At 52.3% G+C, this 25369-nt stretch overlaps 2 long non-coding RNA genes across 4 annotated transcripts; one reads left to right on the top strand and one right to left on the bottom strand.

Annotated features, from left to right (window-relative positions):
* Positions 1 to 680: 680 nt before the first annotated feature.
* LOC135286189 (uncharacterized) lies at positions 681 to 1897 on the bottom strand. Its single transcript, XR_010350649.1, has 2 exons — positions 1658 to 1897; positions 681 to 821 (listed from the first exon to the last, which is right to left on the bottom strand). It is a non-coding gene; the product is annotated as an uncharacterized LOC135286189 (long non-coding RNA).
* A 136-nt stretch (positions 1898 to 2033) lies between these two features.
* On the top strand, positions 2034 to 5494 carry LOC135286188 (uncharacterized). 3 transcript variants are annotated; one of them, XR_010350646.1, is made up of 3 exons: positions 2034 to 2242; positions 4050 to 4115; positions 4282 to 4853. It is a non-coding gene; the product is annotated as an uncharacterized LOC135286188 (long non-coding RNA). The 3 variants fall into 3 exon arrangements; XR_010350647.1 differs by lacking the exons at positions 4050 to 4115; positions 4282 to 4853 and adding an exon at positions 5329 to 5494; XR_010350648.1 differs by lacking the exons at positions 4050 to 4115; positions 4282 to 4853 and adding an exon at positions 5329 to 5494 and having other exon boundaries at positions 2034 to 2252.
* The last annotated feature ends 19875 nt before the right edge of the window (positions 5495 to 25369 follow it).

The raw sequence follows: 25369 nt of genomic DNA, 5'->3' as shown, positions 1-25369 counted from the left end.
TTGTGTGAATACATCTTGCAAGGCTTTGGGAGAGTGACGTGTGAGAGAAGAGCCAGGGCCAGGAGGGAGAAGGAGGCCAGACTTTTTTTTTTTTCACCCTGCTGACATTCAGATCTTGAGCTGTGCACCCCTTGGTGTTTATTTTGCTGCAAACCCCAGGGATGCTGGCTGGGGCTCATCCTGCTGCTTCCTTGGAGAAGGGTTTTGAGCCCAAGGCTCTCTGTTATCCCCACATTTGGACATTCTGGGATGCACAGAGCTCCTCAGCTGCTGCCTTCCCTCTCCAGCTCTTACAAAGGAGCTTTCAGAGCTGCTGGGGAGGTACAAGGTGACACCAAATCCATCCTCTGTCCTTACCTGGAACTCTTTGGTGCACAGGGCTTTGTGTTGCTGGTCAGAATGGATTAATTCCCCAAATACGACCAGTGAAGCAGAGGAAAAGATGGGAAAATGACCATTTTTAGGGATTCTGGTACCAAACACCACCAGCTCTGGGGCAGAGACTTGGACCTGTCTGGAGAGAGGCTGAGGGAGCAGGCAAAGCCTCCCCCACACTGGGAGCACGGAACACAATTCCTCTCACTCAGCTCAATGAGAGAGCCATCAAAAGTAAAAATGACAGCAATTCAGCAGTCAATATAATGTGGCTGCGGGTTAAATAAATAATGTTTGAATGATAATAATTGCAAAATGATACTATTTCATCTACCACAAACATGTGGTTAAGCTCTCATTAGCCGAGGCTGGAGCTTTGCGGGAAGCAGAGGCTCTTTGAAAGCAGATCTTTGGATTATGCTGCTGTAGAAATTCCTGGACTGCTCCTGCAAGTGTTTAACAAGGCCTGTGAGTTTGCTTGTGGGATTGAGAGGAGAATTGGGAAAGGTGGCACCCCAAAGTGAAGCTGGATTTTTAATTATTTACTGGAGGGTTCTCAGGGGGATGAAAATGATTGGTTTTTAATTAACAGGTTCTATTATAATCCCAGAGCTCTGGGGGGGGGGGGGGGGGGGAATGTATTTATTTTTATATGGATTTTTTGACATCTAGAGGGGGTTTTTTTATAAATATGTGTGTACAGGCAAGTCCTCCCACTCTGGCAGAGTTTTGTCTGAACTTCAGATTCAGTTACAAACTCTCTGTCCTGTCCCACCCCCTTGCTCCATCCCCATCCCAGAGCAATGCTGTGAATGCCCCTCAGAGATGGTGCTCAACCCCAAACTGGGGAAACTGGTGTGCTCAGCACCTCGCCAGACAGGGCTGATTTCAGACTTGGCTGCGATATTGATCCTCACTTAACATAGTAATGAGAATCTGCGTCCCTAATCAGCGAGGGAAAAATCTTATTTTCCAGCGGCTGGGAGGAAATGAGCTTTGCTGGGTTCTGTTGGCTGGGGGTGGCAGATGGAGGGGCTGACACTGCTTGGGCTTCACCACAGCACCATGGCTTGTGTGTCCTTCTCTCTTGGCTCCCCTTGTGCACCCCAGAATTTGGGGACAGTGCCCATCGTGCTTGCCCAAAAGCCCTACTTGGGTTTTTGGGATGAACCACACCAAAATTCCTCCCTGAACCCCATGCTCCTTTCCAACCACGGATCCCACGAGCAGTCGTGTCCATGCCAGCCCCTCACGGCCCAGCTTGGTGCCTCACCCTGCTCACCCAGTGCATTTTTGAGGAGGAAAAGCTGGATTTCCCCATGGTTCCCGTGTCGGATCTCCCGATCCGCGGCGCGCAGCCGCTGCTCCCAGCCGGGCTCCTCTCCGGCCCGTCTGGCTGATGGCAAATTGTTTTTTGATGACTGACTCGGTATAACTGAACTCAATTTGCCTTTCAAAAGCAGCTAATAGTCGCATTAAAAAATCCATTTTCACTTGTGATTGAATTTGACGGCGGCTCAATCAATAAGCGAATGGAGTGTTTCACACGCTGTACCCAGCGCCTGTCGCCATGGGAACGCTGGAAGCCGCGGTGGTGGCTCCTCTCCATCGCTGTCACCCGGAGCTGTCACCCTGAACAGGTGCCCTGCTGCCAAGGCTGGCCCTCCCAGCCCTCCTGGAAGTGATGCTGGCGGAATTTTCTTCCTTCTCTTCGGGTGGGATGAGCTCGTCTCTCCGGCTCCCGCCTGACAGAGGTGGCACTTTGGTGGCACTTTGGTGGCACTGGGGATGGTGGCCCTGGAATGCCCCTTTCCTTCCCAAACCTCCCAGTCTGGGGAGGAAGGTGGGAGAGAAGAAGCCTGAGCAGGTCTGAGGCTGTGAGTGAGGGCAGCAGGGCTGGGAAGGAGCTGCAATGAGCTGTCCTGAGGGGCTGGGGTTTTTTTGGGTGGGGAGATAATGAAGTGAGAAAATATTTATACATTATATATTATATATTATATATAATATATTATATATATTATATGTTGTATGTTATATACTATATTATATATAGTATATATATTATATATAATATTATATATAATATTATATATCATATATCATATATCATATATATCATATATTATATATCATATATTATATATTATATATTATATTATATATTATATATTATATATTATATATTATATATTATATATTATATATTATATATTATATATTATATATTATATATTATATATTATACAGTATATAGTATAAATATATTTTTATATAATTTATATTTTCTCTCATTCACAATATATAGAATTTATAATATATAATGGATATATTTATATTTATATTTTTATTTTTTTTAAATCGCATTCACCCACGTTTGATGAAAAACGAGCGTGGTGGCACTTTGCCTCCCCACAATCAGGCTGCTTCCTCTCAGCCATTGTTTGCTCTCTTCCTATTGTGGTGCAAAATGGAAATGAAACACTCAGGCAGGAACTTTGCAATTGAGATATGGTTGGGGTTTTTTTTCCCCTAATTATTTTTTTCTTTAAATTGTTTCTCTGTGAAGCAGCTTTCTGAGGGTTTTTTAATTAGAAACACTCCCCTTGCATGCTCTGCTGACAAGGCAGGGGAGCTCACCTGCAGGTTGAGGCCGTGGTGGTGATGCCAGCGTGGGGCAGTGCCCCCAGCACGGTGCCCACCTGCCCTCACCTCAGCCTGAGGGGGTCCAAAATAAAAGGAAAAATCTGTTTTACACCACATTGGTGTTTTCTCTGCAGGGAGCTTGCCTAGAGCTCCAGGATGCTTTGGTTTCCTTAAACTGCATATTCCTCTAAGCATATTCCAACAATGTGCCAGTCTTGGAGCTCATTTCCATGGACTGATCCATACTAGAGGAAGAAAGGAGAAGTTTGAGCTGAGTTTAAGCTAAAAGAGGGAAACCAGGCACCCTGGGCTCAAGTTGAGCTGGTGACTGGAGCTCACCGGAGCAGTGGATGTGAATTTTTCTGCCTGCCTGGGTTAAATCTGAGTCCTTTGGCCACCTTGGGTTAAATCTGAGTCCTTTGGCCACCTTGGGTTAAATCCTTTCCCTCCCCAGCTCGCCTTCCCAGCCCCCATGGCCACTGTGTCAGACCTAGTGTTTGCCCTGGGCCAGGGAGGGCTCTTGGCCATGGCCTTGCATTTCTCATCTTCCTCTCCCTTGGGGTGTGAGCTTCATCCTGGGGGGACCTCAGAGCTGTGGGTCACGAAGTGTGGGTCAGCTGAGGCTGGGCCATCCAGCGGGTCCTGGCATGGAGCAGGCAGGAGAGGCTGTGAGCCCCCAGCCTTTTTGCCAGCGGCTCCTGGAGGAGGAGCAGAGCCATTTCCATTAATCTCACAGGTTGTTTCCCCCACAGCTCCGTTGGCTGAGGAGGATTCTCCCTCCCCACATCCCCAAACCCTGCACCAGCCCTGCCTGAGCCGCCTGCAGAGCTCTGGGGGCATCCTCAGGGTCAGGGCTGTGTCTCCTGCCAGATTCAACAGCAATTTCGGTGTCACCACGAGCTGACATCTGTGTTTCACCTACTGGAGAAAGGAACTGGCACTGGAGCTGGTTTGGGAGCGGGGAGGGAGCGCGGCCTTGTGCCCTGTGGGTGACAGGGACCCTGTGAGTGACAGGGACCCCCTCTGCTCAGCAGCCACAGCCAAACTCCTGTTCAGCCTTGCTGCCCCTCAGGGATTCTCCCCTTGGGGTCTCCAGGGTAAGAAGAACCTCCCCTTGTTCCCACAGTTCCCTGAAAGCTGAGGATGTAACGTCACCCCCCAAATCCTTCTGCTCCCTGGCACAGCGGTGCTGGGGCAGAGGCTGCTGACCCCACTCAGGCTATTGATGCACACCCGCCTCTTCTCCTTTTCTCCTGGGAACAGAAACCTCCTCCTGCTGGAAAGCTGCCAGAACAGAGCCTGAGCAGCCTGCTGAGATATCCGCGAGCGCCCGCCCTGCCCGCGCAGAGCCCTGGGCAGATAAAGAGCCCCAGACAAAGTGTTTATCTCAGCCCCCTGCTCTCGGGGCCCTGCTCCACATGGGCTCCCGGTGCTCCTTTCCGCCTGGTGCACAGCTGCCGAGGTGTGATGAGCCAGGGGAAGGAGATAAGCTGCTGGGTCAGCGCCGCGTGCCGCCGCAGCACGTGTGCTCAGGAGCTGCAGCTCAGGGACAGCGCTGGGGAATGAATCCTGGCCTGCTGCAGCTCCTGGGGGAAAAGAAAAAGTGGTTATGTTTCTTACATTTTTAATTAATTTATTTTATTTTTAATCTTAATTTTAATTTTTATTATATTCTTGTTATTATAGGTATAATTATATTATTAATTATAATTATTATATTTATTATATACATTTTACATTCACACTTTATATTTATATTTATATTTATATTTATATTTATATTTATATTTATATTTATATTTATATTTATATTTATATTTATATTTATATTTATATTTATATTTATATTTATGTTATGTATATTTATATTGTGTATATTTATATTTATATTATATATATATTTATATTTATATTTATATATATTTATATTTATTTCCATTTTAATTTCCATTTCTTTTTCTTTTTCTTCTTCTTCTTCTTCTTCTTCTTCTTCTTCTTCTTCTTCTTCTTCTTCTTCTTCTTCTTCTTCTTCTTTCTTCTTCTTCTTCTCATTATGATATCATTATCATTATTATCATTATCATTATTACCATTATCATTATCATTATTATTATTCAGGTACATTTAGGGCAGGCAAAGCCCCCCAGGGGCTACGCCCAAAAAAACGGACCACAGGTCACAGGTTTTCACACTGTTATAATTTGGGCCATTTGCATGTTGGGGGTTAATTGTCCAATTACAGCTTCAGGTAATGGAGTCATTTAACCCAAGTTTTCTCCCCCCCAACTCACTTTTGTTTACATCTCTCAGGGCCTGAGGCAGTGAGGTGTCCTTGATTCCAGGCCTGGAGAGGAATTATTTTGTCCAAATGGGAAAGCAGCAGCGCACACTGTACATGAAGTTTAGAATTATACACTAAAGAATTACAGGATTACAAAGATATGGAAAAATAAAAGCTAAAATCCTAAGGCATCAATGGCTGGGCCCCATCTGCGTGGCTGGGGAGCCCCAGTGCCAGCCACTAAATCTGGGGCTGGTTTTTATCCCAGGGATTGGAAAACAGAGGAATGATCCCTTGGAGGAAACGAGGAACAGGGATGAAATGATTGGCTGGAGTCATGCAGAGATCTCCCAACGCTTGGGTGGCGAGCTCGGGGCGCTGCTGGAGCTGGGGTTGAGGTTTACACTTTGTGATGAGGCTTAACAAGCTCGGCTGGCAGGGCTCAGAGGAAGGGAACGGCGTGGCACAGGGTGCCAGCGTGCAGCTCTGAACCAAATCCAGTCAGACTGAGCTGTGCCACGTCCTGGGCCACGCCAGGCCAGGCCAGAGGCTCCTGAAGCTGAGAACTGGCCCAGGTCTGCTGAATCCACTTAACGAGACTTTGCTCCTGGGCCTGAGTGTTCCCAGCACTGCAGAGGAGCTGTGTGACAAGGGATAAATCGTCCCTGATGCCAGCTGGCATCCCTCCATCAAAGTCAGCCAGGAGAAGGGATGTTCTTCCCACAGCACAGCCGTGGCTGTGGCTCCCTGGAATACCTGTCTCCCACCTCTGGCATCCGTCCTGCAGCCAATTGATTTGTGTGTGTTTACATGATCAGAGCAAGCCTCAGGACCTGATGTAAGAAATGATTTCCTGTCTTACACGGCCCTGGGATAACTTCCAGATCTTTCCCCTTTGCAGTTGCTTGGAGAGAAGTTAACTCGTGGGTCTGGCAATAATACAGCAATAAATTAAATAAATTAGCGCGGGAGAAGTGGGAAAGGTTGGGCAGCGCTGGCATTGGGATTAATTAGTGGTCAGATATTGCTGTGTGTGACAGGGAACTGTCCCCTCCCAGGGAGCTGTGTGAATGCTGATGCAGGGAAGGCTGGGACAAGGTGCCAGTGGAGCAGGAAAGCATCAATCCCTGCAGGCATTTTCCTTCTCTCCCTCACTGCTACCCTCTGCCTGGGGTTTATCTGTGTGCCAAAAGGCTCCTTGTCCATTAACAGAGCTTCCAGGAGAAATGAGGCCCTGGTGATTGCATTCCTCCATCTCCCCTGCCCTTTCCACCCCGGCAATCTCCTAATGCATTAGCCAATTTGAGCCACATTTGAGGAAAGAATCTTGGGAATGTGCTGCTGGTAACTTAGCCCAGTCTTTCTGTTGACAGCAGAGAAAGGGGACTTGATCTCCGAGGTCACTGGGCCAGGAGCAGTTTCCCTGGTTTAGAGTTGTTCCACAGCTAGGGATAAGGAGTGCAAGTTGTCTGCTGATATCCGTGGCCATATCTCAAAGCAATTGATAGCAAAGGGCTAAGAAATAAGATAATCTAGAAATTAAGGGTGTTTTTCCCTCCCCTGTCTTTTTTTCCTAGAGAGCTCTCTCCAGAGAATCCCTGCCACAATCCTTCCAACCTAAATCTGCTGCCAGCTCCTGACCAGGCAGCCTTTTGCCCCCGTGTTTGTGGGATGAATTCCTGGCTCCAGAGCCCCTCTCCCTGGAGCTGCAGCCTGTCCTTTCGCCAGCAGAGCCCTCACAAAAACCCAGAGAAAAGCATCATTTTGGCAATTCCTTCAGGACACCCTTGCTGAGGAGGAAGAGCTGCTCCTAAGGGTGTCTTATTCCTCCCTGGAACGCGTCAGCCTTAGCAAGTGGGCTGGAGATGACGTCTGGGTGCTGAGGAGCAGCGAGCACACATGGAGACTGCTCTCAGGGACGTGCCAGGCTCTGGCAGGGCTCTGAGCCTGGTGACTCAAGGCTTTGGCACCCTCCTCCTGCTCCCAGCCTGGCTGCAGAGCCGTGCCCGGCTGGCAGAGAGGACGTGCTTGGAGAGGAGACCTTGATGGGAGGAAGGGAGATGTCTCTAGTGAGGGATGCTCAGCCAGCCCTGCTGGACCTGCAGGCTCTCCTGCAGCCAGGCAGCTGAGCCGGGAGAGCTCTTGCACTTTCTGACCTGTTTTTTTGCCTTTTGTGGCTGCTGTCTGTGGGGTTGGTGAGATCAGAAATGTTTTCCTGGGACAGGGCAAAGCCTGGTGCTGACTGAGATTTCTGGACAGCCAGATAGATCTTGCTACCCTATTACCCAAATCCCAATAAACTTGGGGAGTTTCAGCCCTCCCCAGACAGCAGACCCACACACAGATGTTTGCCAGCTCAGTTAAAGCACCACAGCTCCTGGGTTTAGCTGGTGGCTGGCTGCAGGGCTGTGGAAGTGTCTGCTGCTGGTGCCTGCTGTGCCTTTGCCTTCTGTTTGCTGTGAAAGGAGCTGGGATGAGCTGAGGATGGAGGGTGGTTGTGTGGGGAGAGCTCGCTGAGGCTTCCCAGCTCTAATTGTGCTGTTAATGGTGAGGGAAACAAAACATTGTGGGGACCTTTTCATTAAAATAAACACGGGAGAATTTATCTCTGCCACTAAATGCCTTAAACCATGTCTGGGGGAGGAGGGAGAGGAGGAGGAGGAGGAGGCAGCAGGGCAGCTCCAAATGGCAGTGCTGGCATGTCCAGCTGCTGGCTGGGAGCGTGGCAGTGCCACAGCTTCAGATGATGCTCTGTGCTGCAGCCTTGGCTGAACAGCTCCGAGCGATTCGTGGAGCACTGCTGGCTGCTGTCTGTGCCGGGTATAAACTCTCCCCAGGGGCGGCAGAGAGTGTTTGAATGCCTTGTTTTGATAGGGCCTCGCTGCTGCCGGGTTTAGCATGCACAGAGCCACAGCCTGTGCCTGGGATCTGCCTTTGTGCGAGGATCAAGAGACTGAACCACCCTCTTTTGTGAGCTCCAGGAAAATAGGCCTGCCTGGTTTGGTGCCTCTGTGTGTGTGGGAAGGGATTGTTGTTATTTTTATTTACTATCCCTGGTTAAGCACCGGTCAAAGATCTGGTTCTTTTTTCGCGTGCCTAGTCCTAATTACAGCACGGGCACGTTTGTTTTCTGTGAGAGGCTAAGCTCTAAAGCAATTTTCATCTGTGCCTTTGTTTTCATCACCCTGCAATGTGAGAGATCTGAGCAGCTGTCTCGGGTGTTTTGCTCAAAGTGAAGAACAAGCCCTAGTGAGAAGGGCAGCTGGAAAGAGAGATTAATTAACCTGGCCTTGGTTGGCCTTGTAAACAGGGGGAGAAATCTCTCTCAAACTGCTTGTTGCTTATTTAGCTTGTAAAAAGCTGCCTGATCTCACACTCAGTCTTAATCCAATCCTCCTTCCCACAAAGCTAATTGCCAGGAATGTGCCTGCACATCTCTGGTGTCCTTCTCCTCCTGGCCAGCTTTGCCAGCTGTGGGCCAAGGTGATGGAGAAGCCCCCGTGTCCTTTCCCTGGCTGCAGAACAGACAGCAAAACTCTGCTCATCAAGGCCATTTATCTTGATAATCCCAGGAAGATGCTCGTGCAAAGCTGGGACAGAGGTGCTGGTGGTGGAGAATGTCCCCGCTCTGCTCCCGCCGGATTTACAGCGTGATGTAATTAAACGAAGGCTGGCTAGTCAGAGCCATTGATTTTCATCAGAGGCAACCTTGCTGTGTTATCAGAAGTGAGTAATCCCTCCTCTGGAGAGCAGACATTGATAGATCAATAGGAGAGAACATGCTGTACCTCCTGGCAGCTCCATCAACCTTGGAGCCAGAGCTATCAAGGGCACCAGCATTCCTGTTCTCCTGCTCCCAAAACCTCATCACTTCCTTCCCTGCACTCCCTTCACCTTCTCCATCCTTGGCCCGAGGGTCTCATGAGCCCCAGCGTGAGATTCCTCTTCTCCCTAGAAGTTCTGGTGTTTCCTTCCTATCCCATGGGACAATCTGCCGTTAAAATAATCTCCCTGTTGGTCTGACCGGAGTAATTACTGTGTTGGATCTCTTTCCAAGGCCCTGGCAGAGGAGAGTTCCTTCTAGGCTTGGACAGGCTTTATAAAGCAGGTACTTGGCTTTTTGGAAAAGACCCATGATAAAAAAGGAGGGAGAACCTCAGGAGGGGCCCGGACCAGGACATTTTACCCATGGAAAGACTTTGGTGACAGTAGAAGACACAGATTTTGTGTATCCACACAAAATCCATGAGCATATCCTGGCATCCCCAGGGCTCTGGATGCTTGGCTGAGACTGAAAGCTTGTAGGACAGCGAGCTGAGATGGTTATTGATTTTGATTTTTAGTAAACAAAGCTAAAGAGCAGGTTTTTATCTAAAGATGGGAGTCAGCAGAAGTTTTAATGCCGTTAAGTGCTGGATACACAACTTGGCTGCGACAACGCTCAGCCACATCTCCCAGAGGAAGGCACTTGGGACAGGAGGGAAAGGCGGTGGGGTGAGAAGAATTAAAGACTATCAAGGCTGTTACAACCCCCTCCGAGCTCTGCTGTTGAGACTTGTGATAACAAGAGTTGTTTTTGAAGATTTCATGCAAAGCTGCTCCTGGCTGGGGAGTGAGAAGATGCTACGCTGGCTGCAAATTGTCTTGATGGAAAATAGTGGTACTTTGGCCATTAGCTGCATGAACAGCCACTTTGTTCTGCTCTCTAATCGCTTTGCCTATACATAATTTGGTGCCTAACACACCACTGCAAATCCTGTGATTATTCTTAACAGTCATATACAGTACAAATAATTTGAGGGTGAATGTGGGAGCTGTCAGAAGGAGATGTCTGGGCTGTGAGCAGCTGAAGGTCATGTCACTGCAGTGGTAACTCTTCCTTGTGTTGGGAATGAGAGAAAATCCTCTGTGCCAGGAGGTCTTGATCCATGTGAGGAAAACAAGGAGGAAAAGGGAGAATGTGTGGCAGGAGCTATGGAATGTGTCTGCTTCCCTCTGTGTCTGCTTTGGAGAAAGTTTTGTCCTAGGAAATGTCAGCTGTGGCTTTCTGGGAGGATGTGTTTGACCAGGACAGCTCTGTCCCCCTCGTGGGTGGCATTTCCCTGGCACAGCCCTATCCCACTGTGCTTCCACAGATTCTGTCACAAGCACGGACAGCTGGACCTTCCCTTTGACATGGGAGCAGAGAAGTTGTTTAAAAAAATTAAAACTGAAATTAAAACTTGACAAAGAATCAGCTTTGCCTCATCGTCACAAAAAAGGTTGAAAAGGAGCTCCAAGATCATTGAGTAAACCTTGAGTTTACAGGAGAATGTGTTCCCTCTCTGAGTGACAGAGCCCTGCTGGATCTGTCCCACAGTCCAGACTTTCTGGCCAAAATTCCTCCCTCTGCTCATGGAGCAGATGAATGAAATGCTGCCATCCAGGGGGTAGAGCCCTGGGAAGCATCAAAACCCCGACAACAACTTCCCTTCCCTCATCAGTCACAGGGGGACAATCAAAGCTCAGGCTGCAGTCTGACACTGTCCCCTGCAGAGGGTACAAAAGAGTCTGGAGTTGTTCCCTGCCTCAGTGACATTTTTTTGCCTTGCTTTGAAGCTTTCCAGCAGAGACTGAGCAGCTGGTGGGACTCTGGGATCTCACACAGAGCCCATCCTCCTCAGCTCCTGCCTCTGGGAAACCTGGCAGGGACCAAACATCACCAGCAATCTGCAAAGCCTGCTTGGGGTGAAAATCCAGCTTTTTGCCTTGGCTCAGCCAGAGCTGGAAAATGAAACTTTGGGAAGGTACCTGATCCTGGAGAACTGGGGGGGGGTCTGGGAGGCAGGTGGGAGAGGAGGCTCCCACTGGGATTGAATTCCTAGGTGTTTCTGCAGCTTCTTCTGGTGGTGAAGGTTCAGTACAACAACCAAAATGCTCCTGTGGCTTCTGTGTCCAGCCCAGAGCTTCAGCCTCAAAACATCACCCATGATGTTACAGAGCTGTGACAAGGAAGAAATATCCTCACACCTCAATGCACGCCCCTCCTCTCCTCTTCATTCTGAATGTGTCCCTTATTCCCAAGAGACCTTTGCAGGCAAAGTCCTTCCTCTGCTGGGGTTGTGAATTCCTCCCTGGCCCCACCGGCCGGGCAGGGTGAGATTCTGGATCAAACAGGGCTCCTTCAGCATCAGGTGTGCCTGGCGAAGGTGAGATCTGGGAAGGGTGGATGTGGGGAGTGAGTAATTGGAGGCCAAGAGGCAAAAAAGTGTCTGACAGAACAGGATTGATTTGAAGCTTTTCACTGGAACACTTGCAAAAAAAAAAAAATCAATGCTTATTCCCTGGACTTGAGAGTGTGTTTACTGTATTCAGCAGCCAGCATTAAAAGTGAATTCCAGCAATTGCAATTACAGCTTTCTCCTTCGTTGCCATCCCCACTCTCCCCCCAATCCCTCTTTCCCCCCCTCACTGCTTGGCTTTCCTCGTGTTTTGGAGCCTAAGGCAAAGCTAATGCAGTCAAACTGCGAGTGGTTTATAAATTGTAAAGCCCACCTTCCCCTTGCCTCCCTCCCCTGGGGATCTGCTTTTCCCGAGCGCTGTCAGAGCCCATCCAGCTCCGAGTGCTGGGGGTGCCCGGCCGGGGGACAGCGGGGATGGACCCGGCCTGGGGACCAGGGATGGCTCGTCCCCGTGCTGCCCGTGCTCCCTGAGGGACATTGCCACCCCTGGGGGCTGGGACACGGAGTGCTGGGGCTGGGGGAGCCCTGCGGGGCGGCAGAGATGGGTATGGGGACGGGGATGGGGACAGGGATGGGATGGGATGGGATGGGATTGATGGGATGGGATTGATGGGATGGGAATGGGGATGGGATGGGATGGGATGGGATGGGATGGGATGGGATGGGATGGGATGGGATGGGATGGGATGGGATGGGATTGATGGGATGGGATGGGATGGGATGGGATGGGATGGGATGGGATCGATGGGATGGGATTGATGGGATGGGATTGATGGGATGGGAATGGGGATGGGATGGGATGGGATGGGATGGGATCCATGGGATGGGATGGGATCCATGGGATGGGATGGGATGGGATGGGATGGGATGGGATGGGATGGAGATAGGATGAGGACAAGGATGGGGATGGGGTTTAGGACAGAAATGGGGATGGGGTTTGGGAGTGGGGATGGGCATGGGGATGGGATGGGATAGGATGGGGACAGGGATGAGGACAGGGGTGGGGATGAGGTTTGGGACAGGAATAGGGGTGAGGATGAGGATGAAGAGCCTGTGAGAGCAGCACTCACCCAGCGGGCACCGTGCCTCTCCCGCACCCAGCGGGGCTCCCCCTGCCAGGGCACATCCACCCACGCAGGGTGCCCCGCGCTCCCCCACAGACCTTCTGACTGGTCCCAGCAGAGGGCACTGATGTCTGTGCTCTGAGCACGTTCATTAACCTTTAATTAACGCGCCGAGTCCCGCGCTGGTGCCAGCTCTGAGCGCGGAGGGGGCGAATGGGGTCGGGGGGAAGCATCGAGTGCGGGGTCGCTGCCGGAGTCCCCAGGACCGGCCCCAGAACGGGCAGCCTGGGGCATTGTCCCAGGCCACAAACATGAACCTGGCTGGGTTTTGGGTTCTATTTTTGCTGCAGCCGCCGAGGAGGGAACGGGAGCTGCCCTGCCCGGCTGGGGCACGGAGCCACCGCAGCTCTGGGTGGGAGGCTCGTGTTGGGGTCGGGCTGTGGAGCCAAAGAGCTCAGCTGGAGCTGGGGGGGCAAAGAGCCCTCGCTGGGGCTTGGAAAGTCAGTGGGTTTGATCTGGAAGTCGCTGGTGGGGAAAATAAAATATGGAAAATCAAAAAGTCATTGTTCCTGCTCTGCTTTTCTGACTGTAATTTTTTTTTTGAGGCGATTTTTTCTTTCCTTTTTTCCTCTTTTTTTTTTTTTATGTGAATCTGTGTGGAATAAAACAAGGGACTGCTGCCTGTGTGCTGCCCGTGCTTTCCATCTCTGCATTGATCCAATCTGCCTTTCAGAAGTGCTTCCAAAAGTGCATGAACCTGCTGCTTCTGGGTGTAACAGAAGCTTCTGATTTTTGTTGTTGTTATTGTTGTAGTTTTGGTCTTCTTTGTTTTTTTTTTCTTTTTTTTCTTTTTTTTTTGTTTGTTTGTTTTTGGTGTGTGGTTTTTTGTTGTTGTTGTGGTTTTTTTTTTTTTTTTTTTTTTTTTTTTTAATTAATGTTCCTGCCTGCTTAATCCAAAGGCTGGAGCTGCTTCCCACCCAGCCCATGGATTGCCACGCACAGGGATCCCCGGGGGTGCAGCCAAGACCCTGCTCTGGGTCTGCCCTTCAGGCAAACCTGCCAGGAGAGGTGGGAAATCCTCTGGGAAGGGAAGAATCTGTGGCCAAAGAAGAGGAAGGAGCTGGGAAAGGCCAGGGTGCTGCTGTGGAAATGTGCTCTGCAAGCGAGGACAACAAAAAATTGCCAGGCAGGACTTTGGGAGCAGCAGGGCTTGGATGGGCAGCACTGGGAGCGTTCAGCTCCTTCCTCGCTTTGCTCTGAGTGCTTTGCATGCGCTTAATTCCAAACCCAGAGCTTGAGGGAAATGTTTTTCCTCTTGATTTTGAGGGACGTGCAGCCGGGCTCTGGGAAATGGAGCCGGTGATGGCCTGTCGTGAATGAATTCCGTGCAGTTTTCCTTGGAGAGGCCGCGGAGATGGAAAAATCCTGCTGAGCTTTCAGCGAGAGGCCCCGGTGCCTATTTGCATGTGCGAGGCATCGATCAGCCCGGCCGGGGCTGCAGCCCCTTCTGCTCGGTTAAATTGCCAGTCCTGAGCAGAAAAACACACTTTGTGCTGATCCTGGTGACTTCAGGCAGGTCCCCAGGCTCTGGTGGCACTGGCACGTGCCCCAGAGCTGTCCCCAGGAAGCTGTCCCCAGCCAAGCCCTGCCTTACCCAGCACTGAGCAGGGTTTGTTTTCCTGAGTCCCTGACTGAAGCTGCCGTACACAGAGAATAAATATTGACTTAAACTCAGTTGCTGAGATGAAACCCTCTTGAAGCTGAGGAATTCCTCTTTCCAGCTGTTTGTAGGAGCAGGGGATGGGTGTAGAGCTGCTGCAGGAGCCCCTTCCCAGCGCCCTCATTGCTCCTCTGGCTCTGACAGAACAGTGATGCAGGAAAAAAAAATCAGTCCTGTGGTCAAACCCCATTCCAGCTTGGAAAAACATCTTCATTTGTCTTGAGAGACAAACCCAAAAACAGAATTAGGTTTTGATTTCTCAGCCAGGAACAAAACTCCCTGAGCGTGGAGCAGGTGAGTGCCCACCTGCCACGGATCCTTCCCTTCCAGGGATGCTCCTGCTCCCTCCTGGAGAAGGATTTTAGTGCCAGAGAGCACACAGAGCCAATCCCTGGAGCCTGAGCACACAGAAACTGATGTTTGCTGGCTCCGGAATGGATCAGGGAGGGATTTAGGGACTCGGAGATCCCCCAGCCTCTTTGCTGACACCGCCTTTCTCTGCAGGTCGTGCTGCTCCACCTCTGCGTCCGAGATAAATCCCTTCCTGCTGTAATTACAGAAACTCATTTGCCTGTGATTAAGCAGTTTGGTGGAAGGTGTTGGAAAGGTGGGAGCTGAGCTCTGCCAGGTTGTGCTTTAATTAGGATAAAAGGGTTTCTCCCTCCCGCAGCTCCCCTGGCCCTGCCGTAGGTCTGATGGAGACAAGTTGCTGTTGGCTTGACCCGTTGTTGCTGACTTAAATGAGTTCATTCAGCTCAGCGCAAGCCGTGGGGGTGTAAATATGCTGTAATTATTGGTGTTTGCACTGGCAGGATCACCCCGTGCCTGCTGGGCAGCAGCTCCCTGCTGGTCACCTCTCCAGGAATGGAGGAAGGGCACAAAAAATCGGATTTAGGGGAAAAAAGGATGGCCTGGAGCTTTGGGACACTGGTTCAACTGAAGGTTCAACTCTTCCCATCACCTGCTTGGACAAATTGCCTGGTTCTTGATGAAATCCTAAAGCCAAGAGGGAAACTGAGGGTGTTTGATGCCTGTGGGGTCAGTGGGAGCTGGCTGCGGTCCAGGAGCTGGATTTTCTGAGTGCCAGGGATGATGCCTGTCCTGCCTGTCCTCCGGGGGTGAACACAGGCTGTGAGGGTGGCCTGGAGGTGATGGGCAAGGCCGGCAATCAAAGTCCAGCCCCAGTTTGGGCGGAAAGAACCCCCTGAGAGGGACTCTGCGGATGGAGCAAACTCTCACTCTTCTGGGAAGAAAACACCGATGTCAACAAACTAATGGGAGTTTGTGCGGCTGCAGAGCTCGTTCCCTTTAATGCCCCGTGTTCCCTTTAATGTCCCCGCTCCCCGGCGGGAGCCCGGCGACGTTAATTGCTTGCGAAGGCTCTCTGAAGTGTTCTGCTGGGAGAATGCGTGTGCGCTGCCCGCGAGCTGTGCCTGTGAAAAGCGGCGATCCCAGGCGCCTGATTCATCCCCGATCGATGGATGGCAGCTGCCGAGCCGGGCAGGGGGACGGACACAGGGACGGGGACAGGGACAGGGACAGGGGACACGGTCGCTGGGGAAGTCTGTGGTGCTCAGGAGCAAGCGAGGAGCTGTCGTGGTTGCTCTGGGTCGCCTGGATTTTGTTTCTCAGGTGTCTGGACACAGCCTGGGCACCCCTCTGGGATGGAGACTGTGATTTAAATGAAAAGGAGCTGCAGGGATGAGCAGAAGGATGTTCTGCAGAGCTCCATCTCAGAGCTGCCTCTGCCTGGAATGTGTCTCCTAGTTCACATCTGGCCAACGTGGGCAGCTTTCCCTGCTGTTCGTCCTCCTGCAAAGCCATTTGACTTTCCTAGCTAATAAATCCATGTTTTATGATGGAAGCAGCTGTTTCCCCTCCTCCTTGGAGCAGAGCCTTGGAGGGCTGTGGTGGCTGGCTCTGCTGACATGGGGGGGATGCTCCGTGCCACCCTCGCTGCTTCCTCTGCAGAGGGCTGGAGTTTGGGCCCGTGCAGGGCTGGGCAGTGCCCTGACACACCCCCAGCCTTTTGTGGGATGCTCCAGACCTGGCAGAGGTGTCTAAGGAGAGGAGAGCTCGGATCAGCCCTGGGCACAACAGCAGGACAATGTCCCAGGCAATGCAGGGACCCTGGGAAAGGATTTTAACCTCTCCAGCTCTTAAATTTCCCTCACCCTGCGTGCTGGCTGTGAGGACAAGCTTTACCCAGTGCTTGAAAAGCTCTGGGATTGAGTTCTCAGCCTTTGGGGACAAGAAGGTGACTCCAAACCCAGCTCTGGCAGTGTGGGCTCTGTGCTGTGCCAGCCAGGGCTGGTGGCTGCAGCTTTGCTGGTCCCCCTGGCCCTGCTGTGGGTGCCAGGAGAGGAGCTGGCTCCCCGGGAGCCTCTGGCAGAGCAGCTGGAGTGGTCTCTGCACGGCAGGGAGCTGACAGGTCCAGCAGGACCAGCCCTGGGCTCTCAGCTCCCCGCGGGAGGGCACGGCTGGAGCAGCCAGGCTTGCAAATGCACCAGGGCTTAAAGCAAACCCGGCTTGGAGCTGCCAGGGCAAGGATGCCCACGGTGGCTCTGGCAAAACCACCCAAAGCCGGGCTGCTCCTCAGCACTAATTAGTCAGCAGCAAAGCCTCTTTCATCCCCTGACGTGCTTTTAGCAATTTGTGGTTAACTTGCAGTTCATCTGAAGGCAGGAATGTGTTCTCTGTATCCTGGCGTGCCCTCGCAATCAGGCTGGGCTGCCGTGTGCTGCTGCTTCCCTGGGACTGGGAATTCTGGCTGCTCCGGGCTGCCTGCACAGGGCAGGCCTGCAGCGAGACCCTGAGCTCTGCCTGAGGCTGGTGGCTCTGGGGATGGGGAGGAAACCGCCCAAGGGAACGTTCTTGCCCTTCATTCTCCTTTTTGTTTGTATTACCGATTCAGACTCCCTCAGACTGGAGCTGTCCGTGGTGGGGAGGCCGTCAGCTCTCAGTCGGTGTGAAAGATGCTGCAGTCTGGAGGGACAAGGAGGGTAAACGCAGGATGAGAGCCAAGCTGGGGGACAGCAGATGGGTGACAAAGCCAGGACGTGACCCTGAGCCTTGTCTCTGCCTCCAGCTGCCTGTTCTGGCCCAGCTGCCGGCATGGGAGAGTCCTGCTCACGCCTTGGAGCTGAGCTTTAGCTGACCTGCTCTTCCCCCTCCTCCTGCCACAACCCACAACCTGGCCTCATTCAGTCTCACCCACAAGGAGAAGTTTTTGAGTGGTGCTGCCAGAGGTGGCTGAGCCACTGGTGCCACCCTCCTGCATCGCCCCCAGCCTCCTCCTCCCTTGCTGCTCCTGGGCACTGCCTGGGACCCCCGAGCATCCCCTGAGGAATTTCTGCATTCTCCACCAGCCTGAGGGGGTGTGGGATGGGATCCATGGGATGGGATGGGATGGGATGGGATCCATGGGATGGGATGGGATGGGATCCATGGGATGGGATGGGATGGGATGGGATGGGATGGGATGGGATGGGATCCATGGGATGGGATGGGATGGGATGGGATCCATGGGATGGGATGGGATGGGATGGGATGGGATGGGATGGGATGGGATGGGATGGGATGGGATGGGATCCATGGGATGGGATGGGATCCATGGGATGGGATGGGATCCATGGGATGGGATGGGATGGGATGGGATGGGATGGGATGGGATGGGATGGGATCCATGGGATGGGATCCCCCATGGCAGCGCTTCCCCCTGCCCGGAGCCAGCCCCGCTGGTGCCAGCGCAGGAGCAGCCGTGCCAGGCACGGGAGAGGATCCCATCTGTGCTGGCATCGTGGCCTCAGGCTGGCTCTGTCCCTCCTGTCCGTTCCAGGGGATGCTAGAACGACACTTTAAATAACTTTGTCTTTGGCACCTGTCCCTTTTCCTGCCTCTAAAGCGATGGCGCGGAGAGAATGGGCGGTTGTTTGTGAAAACAAAGAGCGCCCGGAATGGGCAATCACCAGAGGAACAAGGGGCCGGTGAAACGCCCATAAATCTCCAATCTGTGTTTAAATGGAGCAGGGTTTGGCTTTTAATGCCCCTCTTTGTTCCTTCAGTGAGGATTATATCCTAACAGATGGGCAGCTCCGACTGCAGCATCACTCACCAGGCCCTGAGGAAGGGCAGGCTTTTGTTCCAATACCTCGAAGCTGAAGCCCGGTAATTTCTCTCTTTCCCTCCTTCCCTCTCTCCCTTCGGTGGGTGTAGGAGGAAACGTCCCGCAGGAAAAAAAACCCTCGGTGAGGCTGGGCTTGGAAATATCCACCAGGAAAAGCCCAGGTGAAGCTGCAGCTGCAGCAGTAGGGTCCCTTCCCACCTGGAGCGTTGCTCGTGCCACGCTGAACTGAGCTGGTGGAAAAGATTCAGAGCATCTGGAAACCTCATCCTGCGGCCTCTTAAGCACGAATCACTTGGAGGAGGCTTGGAGCAGCTTTGGCAAGAGATTGTTTGATTCCTGGCTTTCCTTTCCTCCTCCCTGACTGTTTTATTCTCGCCAAAGCATTCATCTGGAAATTCCTGCTGGCCAAGGCTGGATGGATGGATGGATGGATGGATGGATGGATGGATGGATGGATGGATGGATGGATGGATGGATGGTGGATGGAATCCATGGATGGATGGATGGATGGATGGACGGATGGACGGATGGATGGATGATGGATGGCTGGATGGAAGGATGGAATCCATGGATGGATGGATGGATGGATGGATGATGGATGGATGGATGGATGGATGGATGGATGGATGGATGGATGGATGGATGGATGGATGATGGATGGAAGGATGGAATCCATGGATGGAAGGATGGATGGATGGATGATGGATGGATGGATGATGGATGGATGGATGGATGGATGGATGGATGGATGGATGGATGGAATCCATGGATGGATGGATGATGGATGGATGATGGATGGATGGATAAATGGATGGATGGATGGATGATGGATGGATGGATGGATGGATGATGGATGGATGGATGGATGGATGGATGGATGGATGATGGATGGATGATGGATGGATGGATGGATGGATGGATGGATGGATGGATGATGGATGGATGATGGATGGATGGATGATGGATGGATGGATGGATGGATGGATGATGGATGGATGATGGATGGATGGATGGATGGATGGATGGATGGATGGATGATGGATGGATGATGGATGGATGGATGATGGATGGATGATGGATGGATGGATGATGGATGGACGGACGGATGGATGATGGATGGATGGATGGATGGATGATGGATGGATGATGGATGGATGATGGATGGATGGAATCTATGGATGGATGGATGATGGATGGATGATGGATGGATGGATGATGGATGGATGGATGGATGGATGGATGATGGATGGATGGATGGATGGATGGACGGATGGATGGACAGATGGATGATGGATGGATGGATGGATGGATGGATGGATGATGGATGGATGGATGGATGATGGATGGATGATGGATGGATGGATGGATGGATGGATGGATGATGGATGGATGGATGGATGGATGGATGATGGATGGATGGATGGATGGATGGATGGATGATGGATGGATGGATGGATGGATGGATGGATGGATGGATGGATGGATGGACGGATGGAATCCATGGATGGATGGATGATGGATAGATGGATGGGCGGATGGATGGATGGATGGATGGATGGATGGATGGATGGATGGATGGACGGACGGATGGCCCTGGCACTGCCGGGTGCATTCTGCTGCTCCTGGTGCTTTTGAAGGCAGCAAAGCCGGGTCCTTGAAGTGCTGTCAGTAATCATTTTTATAGTGGTCAGATTGCTCATTAGCACATTTGTTTTCAGATGTTTAAGCTGGAAAGAAATCCATAGTCCTTGCATTTTTAACTTGATAACCACTCAATAGAACAAATGGAGTTGGAAATTAGAGCGGGGCTGGACTGGAACTGAGCCCTGAATATCCATCTTTTACTCCAAAGGAATTTGAGGCCAGATTCCCCCACAGCTTGGAGAATCACACCTATTCCATCCTGCAGAGAGCTCCTAACAGCTCGGGGTTACTGTGGTGATTAACCTGGAGCTGGATCAGGATTTGGAGGTTGCCCCAAACCAGGTTTGTTGGAAGCTTCTGCTCCGAGCTCATGAGGAAACCAAGGGTCGGACCAAAACCTTCATTTTTAGGTCACATCCCAAAAGAATCAGTTTAAGAACTCCTAAATGATGTTCCCAGAGTTGGGAGGTACCCGGCTGGGAAAGATCCGAGGATGCCACCAGGAAGGGCTTTCCCAAACAGGTCCTGGAGTGCGATGGGGGATTGTCCCGAGGGTGCTCTGGCCCGGAGCTGGGCACAGCCGAGCACCCCCTTCAGGGCTGGCAACAAACCAGGAAAGGGCTGCAGGACCGTGCCGGGATCATTTTATTTTTTGTAAAGCATTTCGGGATTCAGTCGGAGGCAAGGTGCTGTGCAGATGCGAGCTCGTTAGAAGATCATTATCATTATTTACCTGCTGTGTCTGTCTGTCTCTAAATAGCATTAACTGGCAGCCTATTTATCCACGTTGCCCTCACGGTGGCAAAACACCAGCTCGCCCAGTTCGCCGGCCCCTTGCTCCTCATCCCTCCCCAGTTCCCACTGGTCGCCTTGGGCTGTGTGTTATGGGAGGCTGAGGGAAAAATCGGCTTTTTTATTGAGGCTTTGAAATGCAGGGAGCGTGCCCAGGCAGAGCGTGTCCCCCTCGCAGCCTCGGTGCTGCTGTGTCACAGCGCTGTCGCGGTGCTCAGAGGAGATAATTAGGATGAGGAAGCTAAAAAATTTTGCCTTGCATTTTTTTTCCAGCCTCTAACCCTATTAGTCAGGTCATTTGGAGTCCGGGGAGGGTTGTTTCTTGCCAGAATAGATTGCGAATGAATTGAGTTCCATTACACTGTTAATTAAAAGGAATAGGAGGAAAAAAAAAAAAAGGAGAGGAGAAGTGATGGAGTTGGGTGAAACTTTGGAAGGAAACTGAAAACCTCCTGGGGATTTTCCACTGGGGCTCCCACAGACGCTGCCTTGGTGCTTCATCCACCCAGAGGTTTTTGCTCTTTTTCTGCCACTGCCACCTCCCTGGGGACCCTGAGGGGCTCGGACCCCAGAGTGGCACCCGGGGCTCGGGCAGGGCAGGTGGAGCAGAGGGAGCTGCTCCCACATCCCCGCTCATCTCAGGACTCCCCCGAGTGCCCCCCGTGCCCGGAGCGCCAGGGTCCCGCTGCCCCTGACGTGCCAGACAGGACCGAGGTGTCTGAGGAGCCGGGCGGGCTCTTATCAGCTGCTTGCAGTGTCTCAGAACCCTTCTGTCCCCTAATAAAGCGATAAACCCCTGTAATCCGCCAGCGGCTGATGGCAGGGCAGCCCCTGTGCCAGCGCAGATAAGGCAGCTCCGGGCCAGCAGGGAAAGGGCAGGATGGGCTGAGCCAGCTGTCCCTGGTGTGCTGGGAGAGGGAATGACAGCGATGGACCTGTCCAGCCTCTCTCTTCACCCCTGTGGGGGTTTTGCAGTGCTCAGGCAGACAGGCTCCTGTCCTGGCTGTGTCACCCTCCCCAAAGCCGCTTCCCGAGGTGATCCCAGGGGTGTGTGTGCCACACCAGGCACCACCGAGCCTTTTGCAGCCACCTGTGCACACGTGGGAGTTGTTAAATTTGCCAGGCAATGAGCAGGGAGGAGGGAAAAGAGGTTTAATTCCGTGTTTTTGCCGTCTTGTCAGCGCTCTCTTCGGGGGGTGGCTGATCTCTGACCTGGCGTAGCCACACTCCTTGTTTAGCAGGGCCTGGGCTTGTTCTCCTGGTTCCTTACAGTGGAAAACAACTCATTAGCACGAGGAACCAGCAGCCCTGGAGACTCTCCTCCTGCTTTTTTTAAATTTTTTTTTTTTTTGCACAGCGCAAGGATGGAGTCTCTTTCTCCCGGCGCTGAGCAGCGTTGCAGACTCACTCCGCGTCCTCCTCCTCCTCTGCCCCCGAGTTCCAGGGTTAATGCCGGCTTCTCCCTCCCTTTGATGCGGGGTGCGGAGCTGGGGGCACCAAATCAAAAGCAGGATCAAGTTTCCCCCTGCCTTCTCTCCTTAATTGTGTGCATTTATGAATCTGTTTGTGGTGCCCAGCGAGGGGCTCAGCCCGCAGCCCGCTGGGTGGGGATGGGAAAGGAAGCGCCAGGACCTGGCCAGGGCCTGATCAATCAGGATGTAATAGAAAAACAGCTCTGGCTCCTGAAGGGAAAGGAAGCAAAGGATTTGATTAAAAAGTAAGGCAGTGACTGGTTGGAGGGGACGTGGTGGGGGCGGATGAATCACCAGAGAGTTGCAGGGGGAGGTTTGGGTCTAGGAGTGAAGTGAGGGACTCTGTCACCCCCCTGGGCTGTCCTCTGTCTGTCCTGGCTGTCACTCCCCTTTTCCTGATGGGAATCTCGGGTTCCTGAAGGCAAAGCTGTGATGGGGGATTGCTCAGGAGTGGGACTGCCCTGCAGCAGAGCAATGCTGCCCAGGATGGACTCTGGGAGCAGGACTTGGGAAACATCAAACCCAAGGCCTGAATGCACTCGAAGAAGGGACAAATTGTCCCCAGATGGCAAATCCTTGTGTCTGAGTTGGTTGTGTGTCCCTGCTCCTGCCTGTGAGCTGCTGAGGGGTCCCAGGCTCCTGTCTAGAGCTGGGTGCAGCTGCTGGTACCAGCCCTGCTGGCATTTGGTGTGGGCAAACAGGCACTAAATAATCGGCAGCTCATCGATCCAAGGTCACCCATGCCAAAGTGGGATCGATAGGAACGGACAGCTGAGTGGTTCTGTAATGAAGTGCCTTCACCTTAGTGGATTTGGGAGAGAGCGAGGGTATGGGAGATTAAATCCTCCTGCCATCGACAGCTCATCAAGCAAAAGATATATTAGTGAAGAAAAATTATGCTTGCCGAGCCCTGAGGGGAGGAATCGAGCTGCTGGGAACTGTTTGTGCTCTTTGGGGGAACATCAGCCAGGGGAGCAGCTCTGCTGCCTCCCAGCACCCCGCTCCCAGCAGGACTGGTGGCAACTTCCAGGGCTTGGAAGGGATTGGGGAATCAGAGAGGGGATTTGCCACGGCTGCTGCTGCAGTGTGAGGCTGGTGAGGAGCTGGCTGTGCCATGCTAAAAGCCACTGATGTCCTTCCAGCCTGGCAGGCTGTGACAGCAGGGGTGGCACCGTGCTGTGCCCACACCCTGGAGCCCACAGGGGAGAGAGAGAGGCAGGGAAGGTTTGCCAGCAGCTTCCAGGATGCCACAAGCACAGGGAGGGTTTGGCTGTCTCTGGAGGGTCCGGTGGGATCAGGCTGGTGGTGTCTGAAGCAGAGAAATGAAAGGAGCAGGGTTAAATCCTGCATTCCCAGCCCTCACTGCTCCCTCCCTTCCCCGGCTGGCAGCAGGAAGGCGAGGAGGTGAATAACGCTCCAGCCCCGCGAGGGCCTGCGGTGACAGCAGCCCCTGAACATCTCCCCCACCTGTTTTCCCAGACAAACTTTCAGCTGTGATGCACGCACGCCTTTATTGAGCTCTATTTCCTGCAGTCTAACTACAGCACGGAATTGGCAGCAGCCGCTCTGGCCGGCGGCGCGGAGCGGCCGCGCTCGGCCGCGGGGCCCCCGGGGTTTTATTGCCCTGCCAAGCCCCTACATCACGGTGACAAGGACATAATTACATATTGGACCGGGGAGGATGAAGCGCCCGGCACCTCCTAAACGTGTCAACATGATTTGAGAGGTTTGGGCTCGGCTGGGCTTGGCAGGCACTGGATTGGAGACTCCAATCACACGGGCATCCGGGGGATCAATAGGCTCACACCTCCAGGCTCACTGCAAGGTGAGGGACGGGGGTGCCGGGCGACGGGGACATCGATTAAGTTGATGTATGGCTCGGGTTTGGGGTTAGTCACTCTCCCTTCTTGCTGGGAAGAGGAAATCTTGTGGGCAGACCAAGGCTTGGCAGCTCCGTGCCACGGCAGCAGTTGGCAGCAGCTTTGCTGCAGCAGGACAGGACTCTTGGCCCCTTTCCCCTCTTTCCCACCTCCTGACTCTCAGGTGGGCAAAGAGCCAAACTTGCCCCTCATCCCTCTCCATTCCCTGCATCCTTCTCTGTCCCCATCCCTCTCAGTCCCCCATGTCCTCCACCCTCACCATGTCCACGGGACAGGGTCTCCCCTCCACGCTGGAGGATGCTCAGCTCAGCCCCTCTCGTTTCATGTGAGAAATGAATTTCCCAGTGCTCCAGCCCCAGGACTCTCCTGGGATGTCCCACGCTGGCCCTGGCTCAGCTGGTGCCCCAGAACGTGGCACCTGCCTGGGGCTCCCCTGCCAGCCCCGATTAGCTGCTGCCACTTAAGAGGAAAACACCTGCAAACAAATTGAATGTTTCTAAGTGCAAATTGGTTTTTCAGCTGCTCGAGATTTAAAGTGGCACTACTGCAAAATAACATTATTTTAAGGCTGGTGTCCTTGGAATACAGATATTATTTTTCTCTGGGGTTATCCTGGAGGAATGTGGGGAAGGTGAGGGAGATGGAAGAGGCACATTCCTTGTGGAGAGCAGGAATTTTTTACCTGGCTCCTGTGCGAGGCAGGCAGGTCCTGGGAGGGAGGTTGGACTGGGATGTCTTGGATTGCATCTGGAACAGCCAGTGGGTTAGGACCAGGATTAGGATTAGGGTTAGGACTAGGGTTAGGACTAGGGTTAGTATTAGGGTTAGGGTTTAAGGTTAGGACTAGGGTTAGGGTTAGGGTTACAGTTAGGGTTAGGGTTAGGGTTAGGACTAGGGTTAGGACTAGGGTTAGGGTTAGGGTTACGGTTTGGGTTAGGGTTAGGGTTAGGACTAGGGTTAGGACTAGGGTTAGGACTAGGGTTAGGACTAGGGTTAGGGTTAGGGTTAGGGTTAGGGTTAGGGTTAGGGTTAGGGTTAGGGTTAGGGTTAGGGTTAGGACTAGGGTTAGGACTAGGGTTAGGGTTAGGGTTAGGGGTTAGGGTTAGGATTAGGGTTAGGGTTAGGGTTAGGGTTAGGATTAGGTTTAGGTC

The sequence above is a fragment of the Passer domesticus genome, chromosome 25, assembly GCF_036417665.1.
Source record: "Passer domesticus isolate bPasDom1 chromosome 25, bPasDom1.hap1, whole genome shotgun sequence".
NCBI classification, from domain to species: Eukaryota; Metazoa; Chordata; class Aves; order Passeriformes; family Passeridae; genus Passer; species Passer domesticus.
This window is presented reverse-complemented; position numbering and strand designations above follow the sequence as displayed.